The sequence below is a fragment of the Anser brachyrhynchus genome (genome assembly GCF_964034855.1).
Source record: "Anser brachyrhynchus genome assembly, chromosome: 7".
Taxonomy (NCBI): Eukaryota; Metazoa; Chordata; class Aves; order Anseriformes; family Anatidae; genus Anser; species Anser brachyrhynchus.
The window spans coordinates 34,532,683-34,553,415 of record NC_137701.1 but is presented as its reverse complement, the minus strand read 5'-3'; the positions used below and the strand labels follow the sequence as shown (position 1 = coordinate 34,553,415).

The 20,733-nt window shown below is 41.5% G+C and overlaps 1 protein-coding gene across 13 annotated transcripts in view; it reads left to right on the top strand.

The window, feature by feature from the left end:
• NCKAP5 (NCK associated protein 5) overlaps positions 1 to 20,733 on the top strand; it is a 440,024-nt gene that overhangs the window by 1,923 nt on the left and 417,368 nt on the right. The window contains exon 3 of one of the 13 annotated variants that reach the window (XM_080599378.1): positions 19,985 to 20,254. The exons of 9 other annotated variants lie outside the window; for them this stretch is intronic. The gene's annotated coding sequence lies outside the window, so the exon portion shown is untranslated. 3 more of the 13 variants (XM_080599370.1, XM_080599393.1, XM_080599366.1) reach the window with 3 other exon arrangements.

Below are 20,733 nucleotides of genomic sequence, written 5' to 3'. Positions count from 1 at the left end.
GCGTGTCTTGTTAGAACCAAAAAACATCGGATGACGCATCGGTTTTTGCAGGGTTTTGAGGTAGATCTTGTAGTGCTCAGAGACAGGCTGTTCTGGTTACTTCTGTAGGGAATAACGTACGTTTTAGCTACCCTTCCACCAAGAAGTTTTGGCGGGAAACTGCAGATATGACTGACCAGTTTTGCCACTGGAAATCTGTGAGCACTTGCCAGGTATGCTGTTTAGGGTAAGTGACACTGTTTGGTTGTGCAGCTCAGTGTGATGGTTGCTAGAAATGAAACGTGACTATTCACTTAAAATCATAATAAATGGTGTTAGGCATGTACTTGTCCTAAGCTGAATTGCAGCTAGGGGTCTCTGTGTACATGTAGGAAGCAGCAAAATGTCAGGCTAAAATGTGTACCAGAACTCATTTGTCACATTCAGAAGTTGTGTCTGATAGTGCTTTGGAATGGATTTTTAGATTCCAGATAGGTAAAATACAGGCTTTGTGCTGCACGTACGCTTAGGCTTCCTCCTACTGACAGCTTTCCCTCGCACGTCTCTGCATTATGCATCTACCAGCACATAAAAGATTGTCATGTCATGATTTGCTTCCCTGGGATTTAAGATGCTCCTTCATGGGTTGCTTGGCAAGGAAGGACAGGGCATGGATGTGGGGCTGAGTTTCCTGCATGGCAGCTACTGCCCTCTTGCTACTTTGCCTAGGAGTGTTTGCCCAGGGAGCAGCATTTAATGATAGGCAAAGAACTCAGATTTTAGCCCTCTGTTAGTGGTGCAGGCTCTCTCTTTTTGCAGGTCACTGTATCTTTCCAGCTGCAGAGCAGTTACCTGCATTGTGGTGACAGCGTGTCAGTCTCTGGGTAGGAGCAGTGATGCTTCTGTCAGAAAAGGAGCTGTCTTCATCACAGTTTGGCTAATCAAAGTGTGGTATTAGCAACTTGGAACATTTTCAGCAATGAAATACGGCATAAGAAGTGATGTTCGCTTGTGTGAGAGAGGTGTACGGTACCCAAGTGATTTGCATGAGCGCAGGCAGCACAGCTGGGAACAGCTTCACCGTTCCCTAATCCTGAGGTCAGTGGGGGTATAAGAAAGACAGTCTTATGTGCTGTAATAGCGTCTGTATTTTCCAAATGGAAATTAAAAAGAATTGTTAAAAAGTGCCTGCAGTAGAAAATGTGATAAGCACCCAGGAGTGAACAGAGAAGACATGTAAATCTCCTGGATTGGTTCAGCCCCCAGTGGCTGAGATTTTTTAGATCAAAGAAATGGAGAGGAATATAGAAGTAGGAACATGACATCTCCCAAAATGTAACTGCTACAGTTTTTTATTTTTTCTTTTCACCAGAGCTGACTCACAATGGAGGGAATGGATTTTTTTTCTTTTTTGCAGTTCTTTTTTTTTCTTCTCCATTATTTTTGGGTCAGAAGATTGTTAGTTTCTCTTTGAAGAATTTACTTTATAGCTTTCTGATGAGCTGCAGGTGGCTTGTGGAATCAGGGTGGCCATATATCCTTCACTATGACACTTTTTGCTGACTAAGAGCATCTTTTTAAAAATGAATTGGTTGATTAATGCGCATTCCTATTAACATCGTTAATTCTCAGCCTCCTTCATACGTGGAACTGACCTGCAAGAAACTTGCTCAAAAAAGAATCAAAAATTTCCCAACAGCGTAAGCTGAAATGGCAGCCTTCTCTCTGCTACACGTCATTTAGTACAAGGGAGACATAAAACTTAGCAGAACTGGGTATTTCTCATTCTAAAATTAACAGCGTAAAAAACCTTTTATGTGTTATGTACGATTTAGCACATAATAGATTCAAGAGAAGTTATTCCTTTCACTGATGTGGTATGTATGTGGGAAAGTGCTGAAATGCAGAGGAGACATGCCTGTCGTCACTGACCAGCTCTTGTGAAGTGCTTGGTGCTCTCATGGACTTCTCAAAGACAAAGGAAAGCTGAAGGCATGCTGCACTTTGCACAAGGCACTTAGCACGTCTAATCTAATCCAATCCATTTTTAATGTGGCTTTCACGTTGAAGCATCCTGCTGTATAGGAAATCAGCTACAGCAGCGTGATGTTATTGCTAATATTTTAGACGCAGGGAGGTTGCAATATACAAAGCCATGGGTCTTGCAGCAACTACCTGCTTTTATTCTTGATTAACAGTTATAGAAGGTAACAAGGTAGACAAATTTGTTTTGGTTTTCAGCATGCTAATATAATTTGAAATATTGACACTTTCAATTTACGAAAGCAGGGCGTCTTGTCCATCAGCAGAGTCTAGGCTTGACCCATCTTACGCTCACATCAACAGTACTTCTATTCTTGGCTTTGGGGCAATTTGTATCCTTGCTTCTGAGTCTTCTGAAGATGAAACCAAGGGACATGTTTTTATAGGGGAAGATTGTGGCCGTACCATTGGACCTCTTCTGTTCGCACACCAAAGTCCATTTACAGCTTTACTTGGCTGCATTTCTTCTGTGGTCAAACGCTGCTCCCTATGTCCGTATAGTTGGGGCACGTTAGGTATGAGTGCCTCTGGATGTCCTCCTATTCTTGTGGGAGCACAGTAGTGAGAATAACAAATCCAAAAATGGGTTTCTTGCTCTGATTCAGTTCTGCTGCTTACTGGCCAAGAGGTGCAAAGGTTGCACATTCAAGGAGCGATGCTACAAGTGCGTAGTTCTGATGTCCATGTGGCACGGCTTTGTCCTGAGGAGTTCCTGGTCTAAATGTGGTTCCTCCACTGCTTCGTGGTGCTCTGAAGGATAAGGAGAATAATGGAAACTTGGGTAACTATGGAAGTTCTTGTCCTCACCTGATTGCTCATTAGTGTTTGAATAAGCTGCTTCTTCCTGCCTGCTTTACTGGTTGAAAAAAAAATAAAAAATAAAAATTGGGCTCACCCTGCATTAACTACAGCAAGCTGATCTGCAAGCTAGTTCCATAGAAAAAGAGGCCCCATTTTCCTTTTCCACATCAAAGCACACTAAGCTTCTTGTCCAAGCCTCATCAAAGGGATGATTTCAGCACATGTATTCCTTAGAAAATGACAGGAGGAACTAGGCAACAAAATTGAAATGAAACATTAATTTAAAAGAACACAAGCATCCTAATTGGAGATTTACTTTAACAGATTTCCCTCTGTCTGAAAAATGATGGCTGGGAGCATAATCAGGCTTTCAGCAGGCACCATCTCTGAATTGTTTGTAATAACTCTTAAATCCTTTCACTGCGATTTTAAAATGAATTTGGAAGCCATCATCCATGTGGGTAATCTGAGGGACCACATCTTGATCCTTTGCTCAGGAAAGATGTATTCATTAAAACTGCTAAAAACAACAGCGAACAGAAGGCATGTCAAGGTCACTGTGATATTCTTGTTCTGAAATTACTGCAGCAGGCTGTACAGCATATATATAAATCAGAGCCGGGCCAGCTAAGTTCCACTGACTCAGCTAACATTACACCAGGGATGAAGTGGCACAAGCTATCAGGGCTTTTTTGCGAGAAACCAAATAAAGTGTGTCTCCAGACCGCGTTCATCTCATACTGCTGGATGAGATGCAAAATTAACATCCCAATCGCTCAGTGCTCAGGGTGCACTGTGGGTACAAAGAGCACTCCTTGTGGCTGAGGAGTGCGGGCTGGGACTGGCATGCTGCACTCAGCAAAGAGAAGCTGCCCCTGAGCCCTCTACAAAGAAAATAATTCTCATTAATATTAACAAAAAATCCTCTGCCACATCCATCGGGTTAAATTCAAGACCATATTGTGAATGTTTGAATATATCGCAGCTTACATGTGCAAAGACATCCCATCCTAATTCTTTCAGAATACCCTGATGATGGGCTTTGGAGTGTTTAAAGGCAAGAGATTAGAAGAGCCACATGTTGAGAGTGACAGGGAGACAGAGGCAGAAGCACGCAGTCTGCAGTGGAGGAGCGTTTATTAATAAAAAGAGACGTGCGTACAGTGCTGGCTGCTGGCAAGTGATGCGCTCCCGTGGAGTGGGTGGGAGTTTCCCAGGGAATTGAGTTCCATTTAATCCTGTTTATTATTTAATTAAAAGGCAGGGTAGTGGGAGGCCTGCGTCTCCTCTGGTGGAGCCCTGCACTTCTTAGTGCTAGCTCCGTATCGTGAGGTACGAGGTGGAACACAGCTGCCAGGCAGTGTCCTGGATTTCAGGGCACAGGGACAACGCTGGGCTCACAGAGAGGATCTGCGTTACTGCGTGTTGCTGCTTCACTACTAGGGCTCAGGAGGAGAAAAGAGGGACGGCAGACAAAGGACTTTGCAGTGGACAGACAATGTAATGAGAACGGTGTTTGTACTGGAGGGCTGCTCTCAGAAGTCTCTGCTCTCGCTTTCCTTTTCCAGATTTACGCTGTGCAGCCTAAACTAAGCTCCTAATGACAAATCCGTTAGGACCACATGAGGAGGGGTCAGGGGAGAAACTATTTCCCTGGACTCTACAATGAAAACAGGAGAACTTGGCCTAGGCCTTTCGGATAGGCAGTAAATGATGGATGCTATGACAATATTTTTTCATAGCATTAAGGGTCAGGATGCTTATTCTGAGACTTGGCCTGTTTCTATTTGAATCTCTGTATTTCCTTCAGGAAAATGCAATAAAATATCTGTGTTCTTTGGTCAGGTTCCTGATAAACTCAGGATCTGAAGAAGGCCAGAGTACAGGAGTTTCAGCGGAAGAAGTTACGGTATCTTCCTGCAAACGTATCATTACTGCTACAAGCCCTTTAGTGAGGTTCTCTCTGTGTTAGTTTTTCATGTGTTTGAGCTTAGAAAGTGTGCAAAGGGATTGCTTTCTTGCTTAGTTCTTCAGTGTGCGGGAGAGTTTGTTGTGCTGCTTTTGTGTGCACGCTGTATGTCAGATCTGTGTTAAATCTGACGAGTCAGATTTAAGTATAAAATGTCTGTCAGAATGGAGTTCTTGGTGCTGACTGCTGTCTTTAGGTACAATTAGAATGCAAATACCATTAATAGGTGGTAATGATAGACCGATAGACCACGAGCTTGGTACACAGATCCATGATTTTTCAATTGAGTCACAGTGCAATGGTTCAGCCTCTGGGCTTTCTCAGCGCCTGCCTGAAAACCAGCTTTGCTGAAGATTGCCAGACTACACTGAGATGATGCAAGAGAGCGGGACAATGTGGTGAAAGGGACATATCTTAAATCCCCTCTGTTAATGAAGTTAGCAGCCCAAGAGGTACCTTCTGTTTGGGAGTGATGGGAGGGAGGTTGCAGACTTCTAAGGTAGCAGGGGTAGCCAGAAGAACTGTTTGAAGTTTGCTGTTTTTTGACATACACCACAAAGATACTGCGGGTGATCTCTTCCGTGTGTGTGTGGTGTATCTCTTTGCTTCCTGTACTGCACTAGCTGTCTGTTTCCAAACACAATGGAAACTGATGACTAATCAGCAAAGCCGGGGCTACCTTACAGGCTGTCTCTGCTTTTATTCACCCTCTTGAAAGAACATCTGGGACTCTTCTTCCAAAAGTGCTTTGATTTTTAGCTCAGGAGGAATGGGGGCAGGATGTTCTCTGTGAATCAACCCTAACCCCTGTTGGTCCGACAAAGCAAAACCCAAGTTTTTTGACCTTGTTGGCAAGTCTTTTCTGTTTATTCATGAATTTTACTGTGGTCGGGACATGGGAAAGATTTTGGCTTTACATGTTTGCACTGGAAAATGCTCCTGCTTTTGTTCATTCAAATGGAGAAAAGGTTTTTGTTCTGCTCCTTGTACTGGGAGTATAAGAGGAAACTGCCTGTATTTCCATTGCTGTCTCTACATTGCCATGGGAACAGATTTGAAGTGCTGCATCCATTAAGTCACTTAGTTGAAAAATGGCACAGTTTATTCATTCAAACTGCACTTTTGCCACTGCTCTGTGTATGTCTACATGGCACAATGTAGTTTTTGAGTTAGCTTGATCCCAGAAGCAATGTAGCTGCCTGGATTGCAGTTGCATATGATAGTTTGACTTGGGATAAATAACGCAGGCAGGGCATCATGCTAACATAGCTGTGCTGCCAACTCAGGCTTGTGTGAGACGATTCAGAAGTAGTTCAGGTGTACACACTGATAGACTGCTGCATTTTGTTGCACAGGATTTACGCATAAGACTTTTCATAGCACTTTGTGTTCAGTTACTATTTACTAGTGTGAAAAGGTAATGTCCTGCCCACTTTTCTGTTCATTTTGAGGTTGGTTTTTGTTTCTGGAATACTAAATCAGGCTTAATGCTACTAGAACAAAGCTTTCAAGTGTAATTCTTCTGTAGTCTAGTAATTACCGCTTGTGAAGCATGGAAGAATCAGAGTGAGCAAGGCACAAATGGAGGCAAAATGAGGCCTCCATAAAGAAGAGCATTATTTGTATTCTTGACTGCACAATATTTTATTGCCAAAGAATTTCTAGGTATATGTTAATATGAAAAAAAAATCAATTTTACGAATTTAATTACTCTTTTTAGTAGTGTTCCTCCACACCCTTAAAACCTACTTCAAGCATGAGTATCACAGAATGGTTTGGGTTGGAAGAGACCTTAAAAACGATCTCATTGCAACCCCCTGCCATGGGCAGGGATGCTTCCCACCAGACCAGGTTGCCCAAAGCCCCATTCAGCCTGGCCTTGAATAGAGGGGTGATCTTTGAGAGCATTCACACCTCAAATGAGACACCTTCACAGCCTTTAAATCTTGTCTGCAGCATCTGCCAAAAAGGGCTTTTTCTACGAGGAATCGCATCACCGTTTCAGGTTGTCTGTTTGAACAGACACGGAATGCAGAATGCCCATGACAGAAGTTTACAGGGGGAGATGTAAGTATTTGATAAGCGCTGTTAGCGTTCTGCTACTCGGTGTTTGTCACGCTTCCTGCTGTAGGTGTTTCAGATGAGATTGCTGGCTGAGTTCAAAAGGGCACCAGTTCTGCAGCCAGGTTGGAGAAGATGGGCTGCTAGCAAATTACACTAAGTCACCAGGGGAGTAAGGCAAGGAAAGGAAGAGGAAAAGAGCAAAATTTTTTTTTTCCCCTTGCATTACTTTAAATAGCTCCCACTTTAATACCATCAGCTTTTCTCTAGCTGCCAGTAAATGTTATGTCTCTATCTCTTGGATGGACAGGTACAGATTAATTTCCAGATGCTTGCCAATGATAAATTATTTACAACTCTGCAGGGAACTAACTATTCTCTTAAAACTGTTTAAGCAGTTATTCGACAGTTCACGAACAGGGAGCTGCGTACAAATAAGAAGCCCTGTGGTAGTAGATAAGTAGTGGAAAAACTTGCAGGAAGTTCACTATTATCCTAGGCAAGAACTTAAAAGACTAACCACGAAATAGCTGTTTAAGCACTCTTTCAGTCTGTGAAGAGTTGTGGTAGAGTCACTCACCGTACCTATTCTAGAGACTGTGATGGGTTTTGAAGTGCAAGGAAGGGAATGGTTAAGTCTGAGCTTTGACTTTTTACAAACAAGGTGCAGGTTGGAGTGACACTGGGCATGTGGTGCAAGTGTCTCCTTTGACAGCTCTCTGTAGTGGATTCTGTGTGTGTGTGGGGGAATTTGGTATCTGATGAACTGTTCTTCCTTTGGAATCTACTTGAATCGAGCTGATATTTATCAATAGCATAACAGAGAACGAGCATTCGGGATGTGTCTCAAGAGGTTTTATGGATTAAAATGAGAACTACCCAGTTATGTGTCTCAGCCATGTTACTGGGACGAGTCCTGTGTGTTTTGCTTGGCAAGGGATGTAAAAGACAACCCAAGTGGGTTTTATGAATGTATTAGGAATAAGGAGGGGAGAGGAAAAAAAAAGGAAAACACAGATTCCCTGCTAAATAGGGGAAGAGAGAAAATGAGAAAATAATGGATGAAACAGGACTGGAGTAGTCAATGCCGCCTTTGTTTCTGTCTTCACCAAACAGTTAATTGTGATCAGATGCTTAATGAGATTAATTTTAATAAGGGGATAGATGTGTAGGCCAATGGAGGGAAAGAATAAGTTCTGTGTTTTCTAGTTAAAAGGCTTGGTTTAGAGTAAGTAAGGAGTCAACTGAAGTGATCTCTCAACTATTTGAGGCTATCCACAAGATTTCATGAATGATATCCCAAAGGAGGGGAGAAAAATGAGCACAGCAATTACCTTTACAGTGAAAAACTGTGGAAGAACTAGTGCACAGTGGAACAGTCAGTCAAATTTTGATTTCTGAAGGATTCTGAGCTTAAGACAATCAGGAGCCTTACCTTGACACACAATGTACACGTGGTACATCAGCTGAACTCCCAACAGGGTGGAAGCAGTACCTTTGGTATAGCTGAGAGCTTTGAAGTACTTTTAGGTAAAGTTTTTTTCTACCACTCCCAAATGCCATAAGCCAGCTAGGTGAGCAGGCCTGGAGGTCATTGCCTTAACACGTGCTCACACACACACTAAAAAGATGTTTTTTTAAGTTGTTCATGAGCCTGAGTGGTGTGCAGTGGCTTACTGTGAAACTGGTGGGAGGGCTTCTGGAGTTGGGGCAGACCAGATCTGTTGTGTACTCAGTTCTGGACAGCATTTTCCTTTAGCAACTTGGCTAATGGAGCAGCAAATGCAGTTACAACAATATTTGTTATGGCTCAAAATGAAGAAGAGGGTTATCAAACACTCTGAAGGATGGCATCAGAACAGAGGCTAAACTGGAAATAAAGTTAGGCTCTATTTTTGGAAATCGAATACGTACGTATCACAAGTCTTTGGCTACTCAGGTGTGTGCCAGCTACATGACGCAGTTGCAAAAAGGCAAATATCATTGCAGAAGGTTGTAGGAGGAGTGTCAGATGTAATTATTCTGCTCACCTCTGTGCTGGTGAAGGCTCAGCTGGAATCCTGCCTTCAGCTCTAGGCACCATGCTTCAAGAAAGAGTTTGAAAGAAATGAGAGAAGAGTAATGAGAACAGCAGGTGGTTCTCAAGACATGAGGTGGGAGATAAATGACTATTATTCCTTCCCCCTCGAAGAAAAAAGGAATCACTTAAGTTGCAGCGAAGACTTGTAGAGGATTTCAGTGTTCTAATTGGATTCCTAATTGCTGCCTGAGCAGAGGAGTGTTTTAGGCAGAGATGGAGTTGTAGCCACAGCCTTGCTGCAGAACAGCCAAGCTGCTCATGGAGTAATTTGCAACATGTGGTAAGAAAACTGATTGGTGTTACTTTGCCTGCACACATTGGACTAAAGTTTCTGCAGTCCAGAATCTGTTTCCTGAGCCGTCCTGCAGTGCAGCTGGGGCAGTTGCCTCTGCTCCAGGGTTCCCATCTCTGGGCGTGGGACCTCGAGCAGTCCCTGGGGATGGGAATGGTATTCTCCTGGTGCTAGCTACGATGACTTCTGAGCTTTTTTTCCCCACAAGCATTCCCTATTTTTTTTAAATGTCCTTCTAATGCTATCTGACTCTCTCCTCTAACACCTTTCTTTCCTCAGTGTTTTCCAAGTTTTTTTTCTTGGCCTGGCTTTGCCAGCTGTGCCACTGGTCCTCTTCTGCTGTGCAATTTCTTGCAACCACCAGAGGGCTTTCTCACAGCCCTGGGGCAAAGGGTGTCAGTGTGTGAAGCCAGAATCTGTTTTCTTACTGGCAATGGCGAAGTAATTGTCTAGACCTTTTAGGTCAACCATTTACATGATGAAACAGAATGCAAGACATATGGAAATCCATTTCATTGACACTTTAGTGGACTTTTAAATTAGCCAAAGCCTGTGCAACTTACCTAGGGAAGATACAGTGGTTTTTTTTTTTTTTCCATGGAAAGATCTTAGGGTTTTCTCACCTAAATCGTTCTGTACAGTGTAAAACATGTTCTCTTACTGTTGAAATTGGACATATAGGCTTCATAATATCTGTGATTTTTCAGGCAGTACCTGAATTCAAATGTATGTATTTAAACTGAAGAAGAACCTTGACAGTATTTATTTTACATACATATTTTAGTCTCACTTACCTATCCCTCTAGGCTAGGTAGACTGTTACTGTTATCTGAGGAGTTGCCATGGAAACAGTTTTACACTCTCCTTCCTTTTCAGTCTGTTTCTCTTAGCCAGTATCTGTCTCTTTAAAACTATGGCCATGCTAAAATGGAAGTAAAACCCTACAAATTAAATACCATTGTTACCAGGTGACACTGAGTGCAATAAATCTGTTGAAATCAATGAAACAGTTTCAGACGAAAAGGTGAGACCATGTCTCTGGGTTTTCAATCCTTCCTCTTCTCTTTTCCTTCCAAAATTAAATACAAAACTACTTTGAGGTCAAAGGCAGATATTTGGAAGTCAGAAGTTTTTCAAGCGATGAATGGGCTCTTTTCATCCATGGTAGGTACATCTTCACCTTATTGCTGTCCCTGGGTAATGTCAGTGGTTTACAAGAACATAACCGAGATAAAGTATTTATGATTTTAAATTTTGAAGAGTCTTCAGTGAAGTCTTCCAGAGGAAGATGTTCCACTTGGACCCCATTTAAGTACTGGCGTGTGTGTGCGCTCCACATGGCAACCAGCTACAAAGGTCATTCACCGAATTGAAAAATGTATCAGAAATGTGGGGTTTTTATAATTTGTAGACATCAAAGCAATCATATACAGCAAAACACAGTGAGGAGGAAGTGGCTTGTCTTATTCTTAAAGCTCAGATTTCAATGGAGAAATTGGAGCTACAATGAAAGAATCAAGAAAGCTTCTATTCATGTGAACTTTTATCAGTGTCTGATGAAAGAGGTTCAGCAATACCCCCAGCAAAAGGTTGGGATTATGTGTTTGCAAAGTGAACTCCTGACTTTACAGGCTATTTTGACAGAAAGGGGCTGTAGTCAAGGTAACCAAACAGAATGACGGGCATCAGTCCAGGCTGTGGTCAGTCTCGGGAGGACCGATATCCTTGCCTTAGGTTTACTGATTAGGCAGTGGTAGCCTGGCAGGTAGCTTTTAGAATATTGTGGTTGCCCTATTTGTTTCAAATGGTGACCAGGTACTGTATCAATGTGATTCTAAAATAGTACTTCGTGCAACTATTAACATGACTTAACAGACAGTGAGACACCACAAACAACCTTGATGGAATTTCCTTTTATCTCAGAAAAAAATCTAACACTTGTGAAATGGGTGGCTAATATGGGCTCAAAGTATGGAACACAGTCAGGAATATACATAAGAAAAAATGATTTAAGAGCAGGGGACAGAGTTGAAGATCAAAAGTGCTGAAGGACCGGAGATTGTTGGGATAGATATAGGGCAGGTGCCTTCAAGAATTGTTTAGGTTTCTGTGGTTGGCAGAATCGGTGGGTTAGGAGTAAGGACGGGATACGAACTGGCAGAGTCTGAGATGAATATACTGATGGGTCTAAAAGGGAGCTAGGGCTTCTAGTAAAAGGGACCTAGTGCTTCTAGGGCTCTTGGGCTGTGACAAGCATTGCTGGCGGTTAGGGATGGGGATCTGGTCCGACCGTAGGGCTGTTGCTTTTCAATCTGGACCACAGGTTTAGATCTGGGTTATAAAGACTTTCTAGATAAATGCAAAGCTTGGGCTAGATTTGGGATTAGAGATCGGGTTTTTAGGTACGGAAAGGCTGCTAGTTTGAGTTAAAAATCTTTACCTCATGCAGCCTTTTATGTGGGTAATATTTCATGCAGTCCAAATCATGTGGAGCCTATTGAGAGAGACTGAAGTTCAACAGATCATTCATGTCTTCTCAACTGCCGTGTCATGATGGTGCAAAAAAGAATATAAAATAAATCTCTGCCATCAGATATTTATTTCTGCTTCCTTTATGAATCCTTTAATTGCAACGTGACTTCCTGGTGGTAGGTCTGCGTGAACACGTGAGCTGCCCTGAAGTCTATTGATTTCACCTTGAATATCTCTAATTCTATAGTTACAGCTGACTTAATTTCTGCAAAAATCATCCTGTCATACCAAATCCTGTAGTGAGAGTGCAATGAGACAGAACTATGTTAAGAGCTATTCCCACACTTGGTGTGATGTAATGAGCTAAACATCTGCTAGATTTCAGTAGGCTTAGAATTGTGTTTGGGGTGGCACAACTTTATGGGCAAGATGATACAAGTTTTAAGGCTGTACTATGTGTTCCTCTGAAAAGGGGAATTAAAAATGACTAGTGCAATTAAAGCTTGTCAAAGTAATTACAAGAATAAGAGGAAATATGAGAGTTTATCTGCTTATGCATAGTATAAATGCCAAGAATAGGTAAGATAAACAGCAAATGCAAGAATTAGAATAATACTATAAAAATATCAGAGGATATATCATTAAATGAAGTTTCTTTCATCTTCTTCTGACTATGCCTATTCATTTAAACATGTATTGTATTATAGAAGCTTCTTTGTATGGTTCAGTGTATCTCAATTAAGATTTTACTGCCCTGTCATAAAGCTTATCACGGGCTAAAAGTTTGCTTTTATTTCTCATTCTGTGAAGCCTGCCAAGTTCTGTATAAGCTGTCACTCACTGTATTACACTCGGTGGATGAATAGAAGTTTGTTCACAATGAAGTTGTCCCAAATTTCTCAGGGTTTTTTTAGACTGTTTGCAGTCTGTCCTATCTTCCTAAATCCCCTGCACAGAGCTTTTGAGTTAGAAATGACCGCACTGCAGTGCACCAAAACACCAGACAATGGACCCGAAAAACCAGCAAGAACATCAATCATTCAGTAGGTATTTCTAGCAGCAGCCTCATTTTGGTCTCTTTTATACTTGTAACTTATAATGAAATGATATCGCATGTTAATGACAACACAGAAGAACCAATTCGCCACTTTATGTTGTAAATATGAAATGTCAGGATTTTTACTAAGAGTAATATCTCTTGGACCCAAGACAAAATCAAGAGTTAAGGTGTCAGTAATAGTTTCTTACACCTGTTGTCATAGCATCACTGCAGAGTTACTCATGATGTATTTGTGACACAAGGCACAGAGGCATAGTGTCCACTTACAAAAACCTAAACTACCATGTGTAAGTGATTAAGAGAAGGGCCACTAAGGAATGTCTGCTTGGTTTTGTGCAGGTAAGTACCTGGCAGAAAAGTTCACACCAGGTAGTAAGTCGTTGTAGTGTCTCTATTTCTGAGATAAATGAGTTCATTCAGTAATGAACTACGGGCTCTGAATGTATAATGGAGGTGAGTTTGGTGCTAAATTGCACCAAGACGTTAAATTTGAGTAACAATTTAGAATATTCCTGGAGAACTTGCATAGCTATAAGAATACGAAAGATCAGAGGGTGTTTTTTCTTTAAAATGGCTCAAACAGGCTACTCATCCTCAATTTCTCTTCAATGAGATGTGAATTCCCCAGCCCCATTTCCATGTTGCATATGCAAGAACAGGCTTAAAACAAAACTGTATTTCAGTGTGTGTGTGGGGGGGGGGGCGGCATTCAGCATTTGGGGAGGAAGAATTTGTGAGAGTGCAGTTGACATCTTTTGTGTGTCCTCGGTTAAGGCAGGTGAGAATGTAAGGAATTAAATGTTCGGGTGACTTAAAGGATGAGCAGTCTTTCTCCTGACGCCGCAGTACCTTATTTCCTTTATCTTGAAATGAGTCTTGTCTTGTGGACAAATGATGTTCCAGTTCTGTTCAGTTTTTTATTTGTTGTATTTGTTTTGGGGCTGTTTGCACATATACGATGGGGTGAAATTAATGCCAACTTAAACCATTTGCAGTATTTCTTTAAATTCATTCTCTTTTCTCAGCAGTATGCAGAACCATGGGAAACAGCTCTTACTGGGATGTTTCAAACTGGTTATGAATACAGGAATTGAAACATGTATTTGCAAAGTAGCAAACTTCTATGTACCTTTAAGCAGCACAACAGGAATAAAAAGCAGTGTTGTAAAGATGATTGCTGAACTTTTCTGAAGCTTTCCTGACATCTGTGTCTTGTCTCTATTGGATATCTTGGTATAAATCATTCTGCTTTCATCTGGAGGCATTGATTATATTCATTTTGAGTACTGTAAATCAACCAGTTCTAGTTATCTGTATTTTTTATTTTTGTTTTGGGGGGGGGACATTGTCTTCGTGTCAGCATCTCTAGATTCAGGATAAAATTCTGGCCCTTCTGAAGTTAAGTGGGAGCTTTGACTTTAATGTCATTATATCCAAAATTTTCATATAGTGTTTTATGACTGTCCTTCTCTCATTATACTTAAATGCCATGAGGCACAGTCAGATGTCAGCTAAGAAAGTTCAGTTCAGCTGGAGTTTAGTAGTGTTTTGTTCTCAAACCAAGAAGGAAAATAATGTTTCAGTTGAGGGCTTACTATTTGTTTCCTTTACAAGGAAAGCCATGACTGTGTGGTGTTACGCATGTTCTGCAATATATGTACACACAGACAGCTTTACCACCTGTGTGAGCTGTTAACAAGGTACGGAGGAGCTGGGATAATTGTTGTATCCTGAATGCAAAGATGCAAGAGGGTATGGTACACCTTTTCTATTCTTCTATCACTTGTGTGATGATTTCTCAGAGTATGACCCTTGGCAAGTACTGCAGCAGACTGCTAAGATTCACAGGGCGATTAAAGGGCACAGTAAATAAGCAAATATTTAATTCTACAGATGCACTGCAAGCTTGCAATCCATGTTTTCACTAGCGCGCCACACTGAGCAATAGAAAACTACAGCAGTGTTCACAAAGAATTTCACAAATCATGGTCACAGTGAACAAATATTCTCAGCAGAATGAACCCTAAAAAAAAAAAAGGGAGCAGTAACATTTCATACACACTCTTCCAGAACAAAACCATTGTCCTGTTGAATTTTATCTCCTGCTTCCAGTTTTAAATTCTTCAGTGTCTTCTCTCCCTGTATTCCTACTGGAGGAATTATTGGACAATTTATCATCATTTCTGTATTATTTCCCTTGTGAAAATCAAATGCCTGGTCACGGCCATAAAACGTGAGTATCTTATTTTTAAAACCGCCAGACATTTATGTGGGAACAAGAGCTGAAAATGAGCTGGAGAGAGAGCCCTGCTCAGTCCTTGGCCCTGGAGGCCTTCAGCGAGCTGCACAAAGCAGTGCATGGGGAACCACACACCGGCACACAAGATATTTGGGTTGAACTGGAGGGTTTGGCTTTTTAAGGTGCCATGATTAAGCTGAAAGCCACACCGTTAAAATTACTTGTGGGAGGGAGAGGTAGGTTCATGTAGGTGAAGGATATTAACTCTCTGAGCTCAGGGGCTGGGGTTTCCTGGGCTTTTCCAAGCAGACAGCCTGTGCGTGGTGCTAAAGGGGTTATGGCTGGGCTGCAGCTTCCAGGTGCAGGAGTTATTGCCCAGGCTGGGCTCTGCTTCTGTGCTCGGCTCTTGGGGTTTGCCTCTGGTCCTGGTCCCAGGCAGGGGAGCAAGTGCTCTGCTCCGGCTGGGTCTAGGTCCAGGCAGAGCAGTGAGCCCAGGGAGGAGACATCTCTGCGATAGTTTGGCCTGAGGCAGGGGAAGGTTTGTGAACCGAAGCGGTGCAGACAAAACCCCCAAGAGACCTATAATTATATGTAGCAGCATTGTGCTAAATTGAGACAGTGTTACACAGGGTAATGGCTGTCGTTTCTTCTCCTGGCCTGGAAGAGGGCTTTTAATGATCTGTGGGGATCATGTGTGTCAAAAAATCTGTATTTCTCATCCAGTAGCTACAGATCAATACGAATGCAATTATTTTTATTCTAATTAATGGTAATAATAAATGGGAGAACTGACTTTATCCTTATTTTCCTTGGGCTTTTATGCTTGTTGATTTAGGTTTTTAATAGCACTGATGTATCTAGAAGGAATTTGCAGAGAGTTTCCATCCATGTATTAGTTGACAGGACTGACAAATAATATTTGTAGCTCTATTTCTTTGGGGATATAAAACTTCTTTAAAAGAAAGATGATTCTGTGAAAACTGTTGATCTTGTATATGTTACTGCATCCTAATTTCTGAGCTTTTTTTATATTTCCACAAATACCATAACTTAAAATCTTGTTACTTAAAAAGTTGCAATTTTTTAACAGATTTTTTTTTGTTTGGTTTTACAACACTTTTAAAGAAACTTTAAAAAAAAAAAAAGATAAAGCTTGTCAAAAATTGAAGTTGTAATGATATATTCTGGAAATTTGATAAGTAATACTTTCAAAATTAAAAACTATTAGTGAAGGTAAGTTTACTTTTTATGGTATCCAATTCTTTTGTGAAAAATTTTAGATAGCAGCACTGACTATCATAATAATCTTTGATAGGTATGGTTCATTTTGTCTTACAGACTTCACTAACAACTGTAATTCTAAAAGTAATTGTGTTCGTGGAATAACAACAATGGCAACAGATAAAAACATTCTGAATAACTAAGGGATGATGGAAATAATTGCCATTAGGTGTTACCTTTCATTTGTGCCTCAGGAACACTGAATTTCATTAGTACTAATTCTTTGTGCTAAAAATTAGGACAAAAATGGTTCTACTTTTAACACTAGGACTCTGACGATTGTGTTTGGCTGTTTGTAAGGTGTATTTCTGCAAGATGTGCTCCTGTATTATTGGGCTACGGAAAACAAGGGTTTAAAGTGCAGTCTTTGAGGACTACTGTGAATAGGTTTTCAATATATTATATATCTTTAAAGCTCTGAGATGAGAAAGATGATGCATCTTAAATTGATTAGAGAACATCTTTTACAGTTAGAGATGCTGCATGACCACTGAGTTGCGCATAAATCTCATTTCTTTTTGGCAATGATTTTTATATGCTGGTTGATTTATGTTCTGAGGTGGATGCCAAGAGACGAGCACCATAAATCACGAAAATGGAACAGGCTAATATGCAATAGCTAGTTACAAAATTCATACTTGGTATTAGATGAAATAAAGTGTAAATATTCAGGAGATGATCGAGTGTGTTAATCTCCAGAGTTAATCCAGCTCTGCATGCAGAGACTTGACAAGACAACGGTGCTGGTTCCTTAGGGCACTGGAACCTTGGGGCCAAGTCTTCCCCCCTGTCGCGTTAATGGCCACTGGGCATGGCTGACGCCAAGGTCTCACCTTGGGTCATGATCCTTCCCCCAAAATCCAGAATGCTTTAATAGAAGGAGCGGAAAGATGCTTCAATCCAACTACCCAGCGGAAAACAGGGAGCAGAGCATTAGGAAGGAGGCTTTGCACAGAGGCTGTGTGCAGCAGAATTGTTATGTAGCACGGTGACATTATCCTGTAGCAGCTGGTAGTCTGGGGGGTCTTTCCCGGGTACGTTGTAGGAGCCTTTTTGCTGGCAGGCAAAATTTTCTTTCCTGCCCACAGTCCTGGGTTATATTTATTAGGGAGCTGGCTGAGGGGCAAAGCTTTAAAAACCCAGCAGACTGTGTTCGCTGGAAGTCCAACAAGTAGTACAAGCCGGCAAATATTTGTACGCAAGAGTTTATATGAGCTTTTTAGTGCCTGTGTAAGTGACGGGGGGGCATCTCCCTCTCTTTTTCTGGTGGGGATAAGGAAGATTGAAATGGCAGCTGAATACTGAATATGAAAACATGTCATGGGCAAACAAGCCTACAGGGTATAGGATTTATCAAATTGTGCAGCTGGTATAGAAGAGCACTTAATAAACCTCATGGACAGAAAACTCTACAGAGTAGAAACACAATCAAAGAAAGTCCTGGGGTTTCCAATTGAATTTTGAGAGATTATTGAGGAGACTGAGGCTCCTCATAAGTCTGGCAAGTTGCAGATAGCTGATGCTCAAGAGGAGCATCATGTCTAAATTGGACACCCTTTTATGAGGAGGTTAATAAATAGAATGTGACTGTGAGGAAGGGGGATGGAGAAATCAGCCAGTGCAGGAAAACAGAGCTAAATGGCATGGAAGGGGGAAAGACTACCAGTAGTAGATGATGGAGCCTCAGTGAGGAACAGCCAGTCAGTCTTGAGGCAAACAGAGGAAGGAATGAGGGGATTTCTGGGAGGAAATGTTTGTGAAAGATACCAGAGAGGATGGTGGAGTCGGATGTAGTGTTAAGTGGTGTAATAACCTGTTAGCTTGTAAGGAAAATAAGTACAATTTCTAGTTGTGCAATAACGGAAGTGTTTAATTTCCCAGAAATATTTTGGAAAAACAGAAGGCAGAGCTGAGATGCTCCTGGACGTGATGGGAATTCAGTCTTGATATCAAATCGTTGGTGAACCAACAAGAGGTAAAAATTTTGGAGATCAGCCTGCACAGAGTCATCTCAAAAGAGTTTTGTTCAGTTGTAAGGCAGGCAAAGGTGGGCATAAAACTGAGGCTGGGATTTGAGAAAGACAAGTGCTGGGATGCCTATGGTTTTAGTGCTGTTTACAAAACTGAGGAGCACAAAGATCTGAGTATGGAGACTGAAAATAGACACATGCTGAAACTTTAATTCTAGGCAGATGTAAAGAAAGTGCTGGGAAATGAGACCAGTTCCTCTTAACGAGTGAGAACTTAAAGCAGGGCGTTAGGAGTAAGCAAAGAAAGGAGAAGAGCTGTAAACCTGGCTGCGATGGATCTTGCGCAGTCAGCTGTGGTACAGAGGCATGATCACAAAGAGCTAAGAGGCCCTGTTGTGTACAGTAGCTCAAGAAAAATCTGTGTAAGTCCAATTCTGAATGACCATTTGACACAGTTTTTAAAAAACGTTGATGGCATCCTTTAGGATAACCTAAATAATCTTTACTGTATCATACGGAACGAACTACCAAATGAAATTGTATGGCCGGTAAGAAGGGTGTTTAATCAATGTGTAAATAGGGAGATCTCTGCCTGGAGTTCTCAGACATTCAGAAAGGAAAGGTGGGAAGCATGTGCACAAGCATAGGCATGCTGTTCTGAACTCTAAAACTATGCAAAGTCTTGGATTTTGAAAGAAAACTATTTAATGACATGGAGGCAAACCTGAATTTGGAATAGCAGTAGAAGCAGATAGAAGATTTTATGTAGCTGTCCGGTGTGAGCAATCCTTTTATAAGGTGGTCATTCGTGCTGTACTTCCTGCTATACCCATGTTATCTCTAAGACAAGTGTCCAATACTTCACCGTAGAAGCCCCCAGTACTTTATACCTCAAATTAAGGCTGCCTCAAATCTGTGCTGTGCAAATTGTATCTGCTGGACTCCTGCCAGCTCTCTTGTCACATCTTGCTCTCTCTAGCGTTAGGGCTCTTCTCAGGGCATAACCTGAAGACTAGTAGCGACTTGAAACACGCCAGGCACAAAAGAGTATTTGTAAGACGGAGGAGAGGGATTTTCTTTGAATGATAAGTTTTCAGATGATAGGTGTGGGAAACATCTCCCTTTCTCTTTTATTTATAACCATTTAATTCCCACCATTGGATCTGTGGGCTCTGTGCCAGTAGATATATATTTTAGATGTATGCCATTGCAAATGTCTTGGCCACTAAATGAATGAAAAATATGCCGAGCACTCCTTGCGAACAGCTCTAAGCGTGCTTTCTGCGTGTGGCTCTCTCTGGCTGACCTTGCTGAGGAGACCTGCTAGTCGGCATGGGAGCCCTTTGGAAGAGCACGAGACAAACAATTACAGGTTTATGCGCCTAACCTTACTGGCAGGCAGTATCCTGGAGGCATTTATAAGACGTGAGATCACAAAACATCTGGAGAAGCATCAGCTGACAAAAGTCAGCTAGCATTGATTCATAAGGAATGAATTCAGTCTGACAAATCTGGAAATGGAGACAAATGGGAAAAGCCGATTGGCAGCTTGAAAAGACTTGGTGAGGAGTTGCAATATTGATGTTACATGTACAGATTTGCAAGTACATCCGTAGAAATTGCTTTAGTAGCCATGCTTAGATAAGAAGACAGGCACTTGCTCTGCAGGTTTCTTTATACACAGTCTTTAATTAGCCTTTAATTAAATTAAGTCTTTAATTTGTCTTTAATCCATAGCTGATCTGTGCTCAGTGGGTTCTGATCCCTCCGCTTGAAGCACGGCATTTCTAAGAGGACCCTATGAGAAAACCTAAGAAGCAAAGACAGAATGAAGACAGTCTGATCTTAATTCTTTAGTGGAACAGAGCCCTTGTGGACAGGTGCTTTTGGTATACAATATCAAATAATCGATTACTATTCTGCGACCTGGAAACAACTTCATGTTGGTGATCCAAGTGTGTACGCTTGCAGCAGGGCTGATAATAACATCGTTGTCCATTAGTTTGGGTAAGTAACTGGTACTGTACTGCAGGGGATTAACTCTACCTACCTACCTGCTATTTTCCCTTCCTCGCAGAGGCTATAGGAGGGGAAGAAAGGGATCGGGGTTTCCTGGAGGCTGCAGACAATGCAGTTGACCACCTATTCTGGCTGCTTATCACAGGCTGTAGCTTACTGAATGCGTTGAGATCCAGAGAGATTTAATCTTTGTGTGTAAATGAATTAGTGTGACCTATTTTATCTTGTAGCTGTTTGTTTGGAATTATGCTGTGTATAAACCACTGATATTTCTGTGCAGAGTTATTACATAGGAGCTACTGAAATGATCTGCTTGTCTTATAAGAACCCAGTGTCTCCCTATAGGTTTTTGCAGATGTATTCATTATGTTGACTCCTTGATTGTTACGCTTGTGACTTCATTCTTTCCCCAGCCTAGTGCATGATTTTGAGCAAGATTTGGTGTAGCCCTCAAGTCAGTGCAGGTT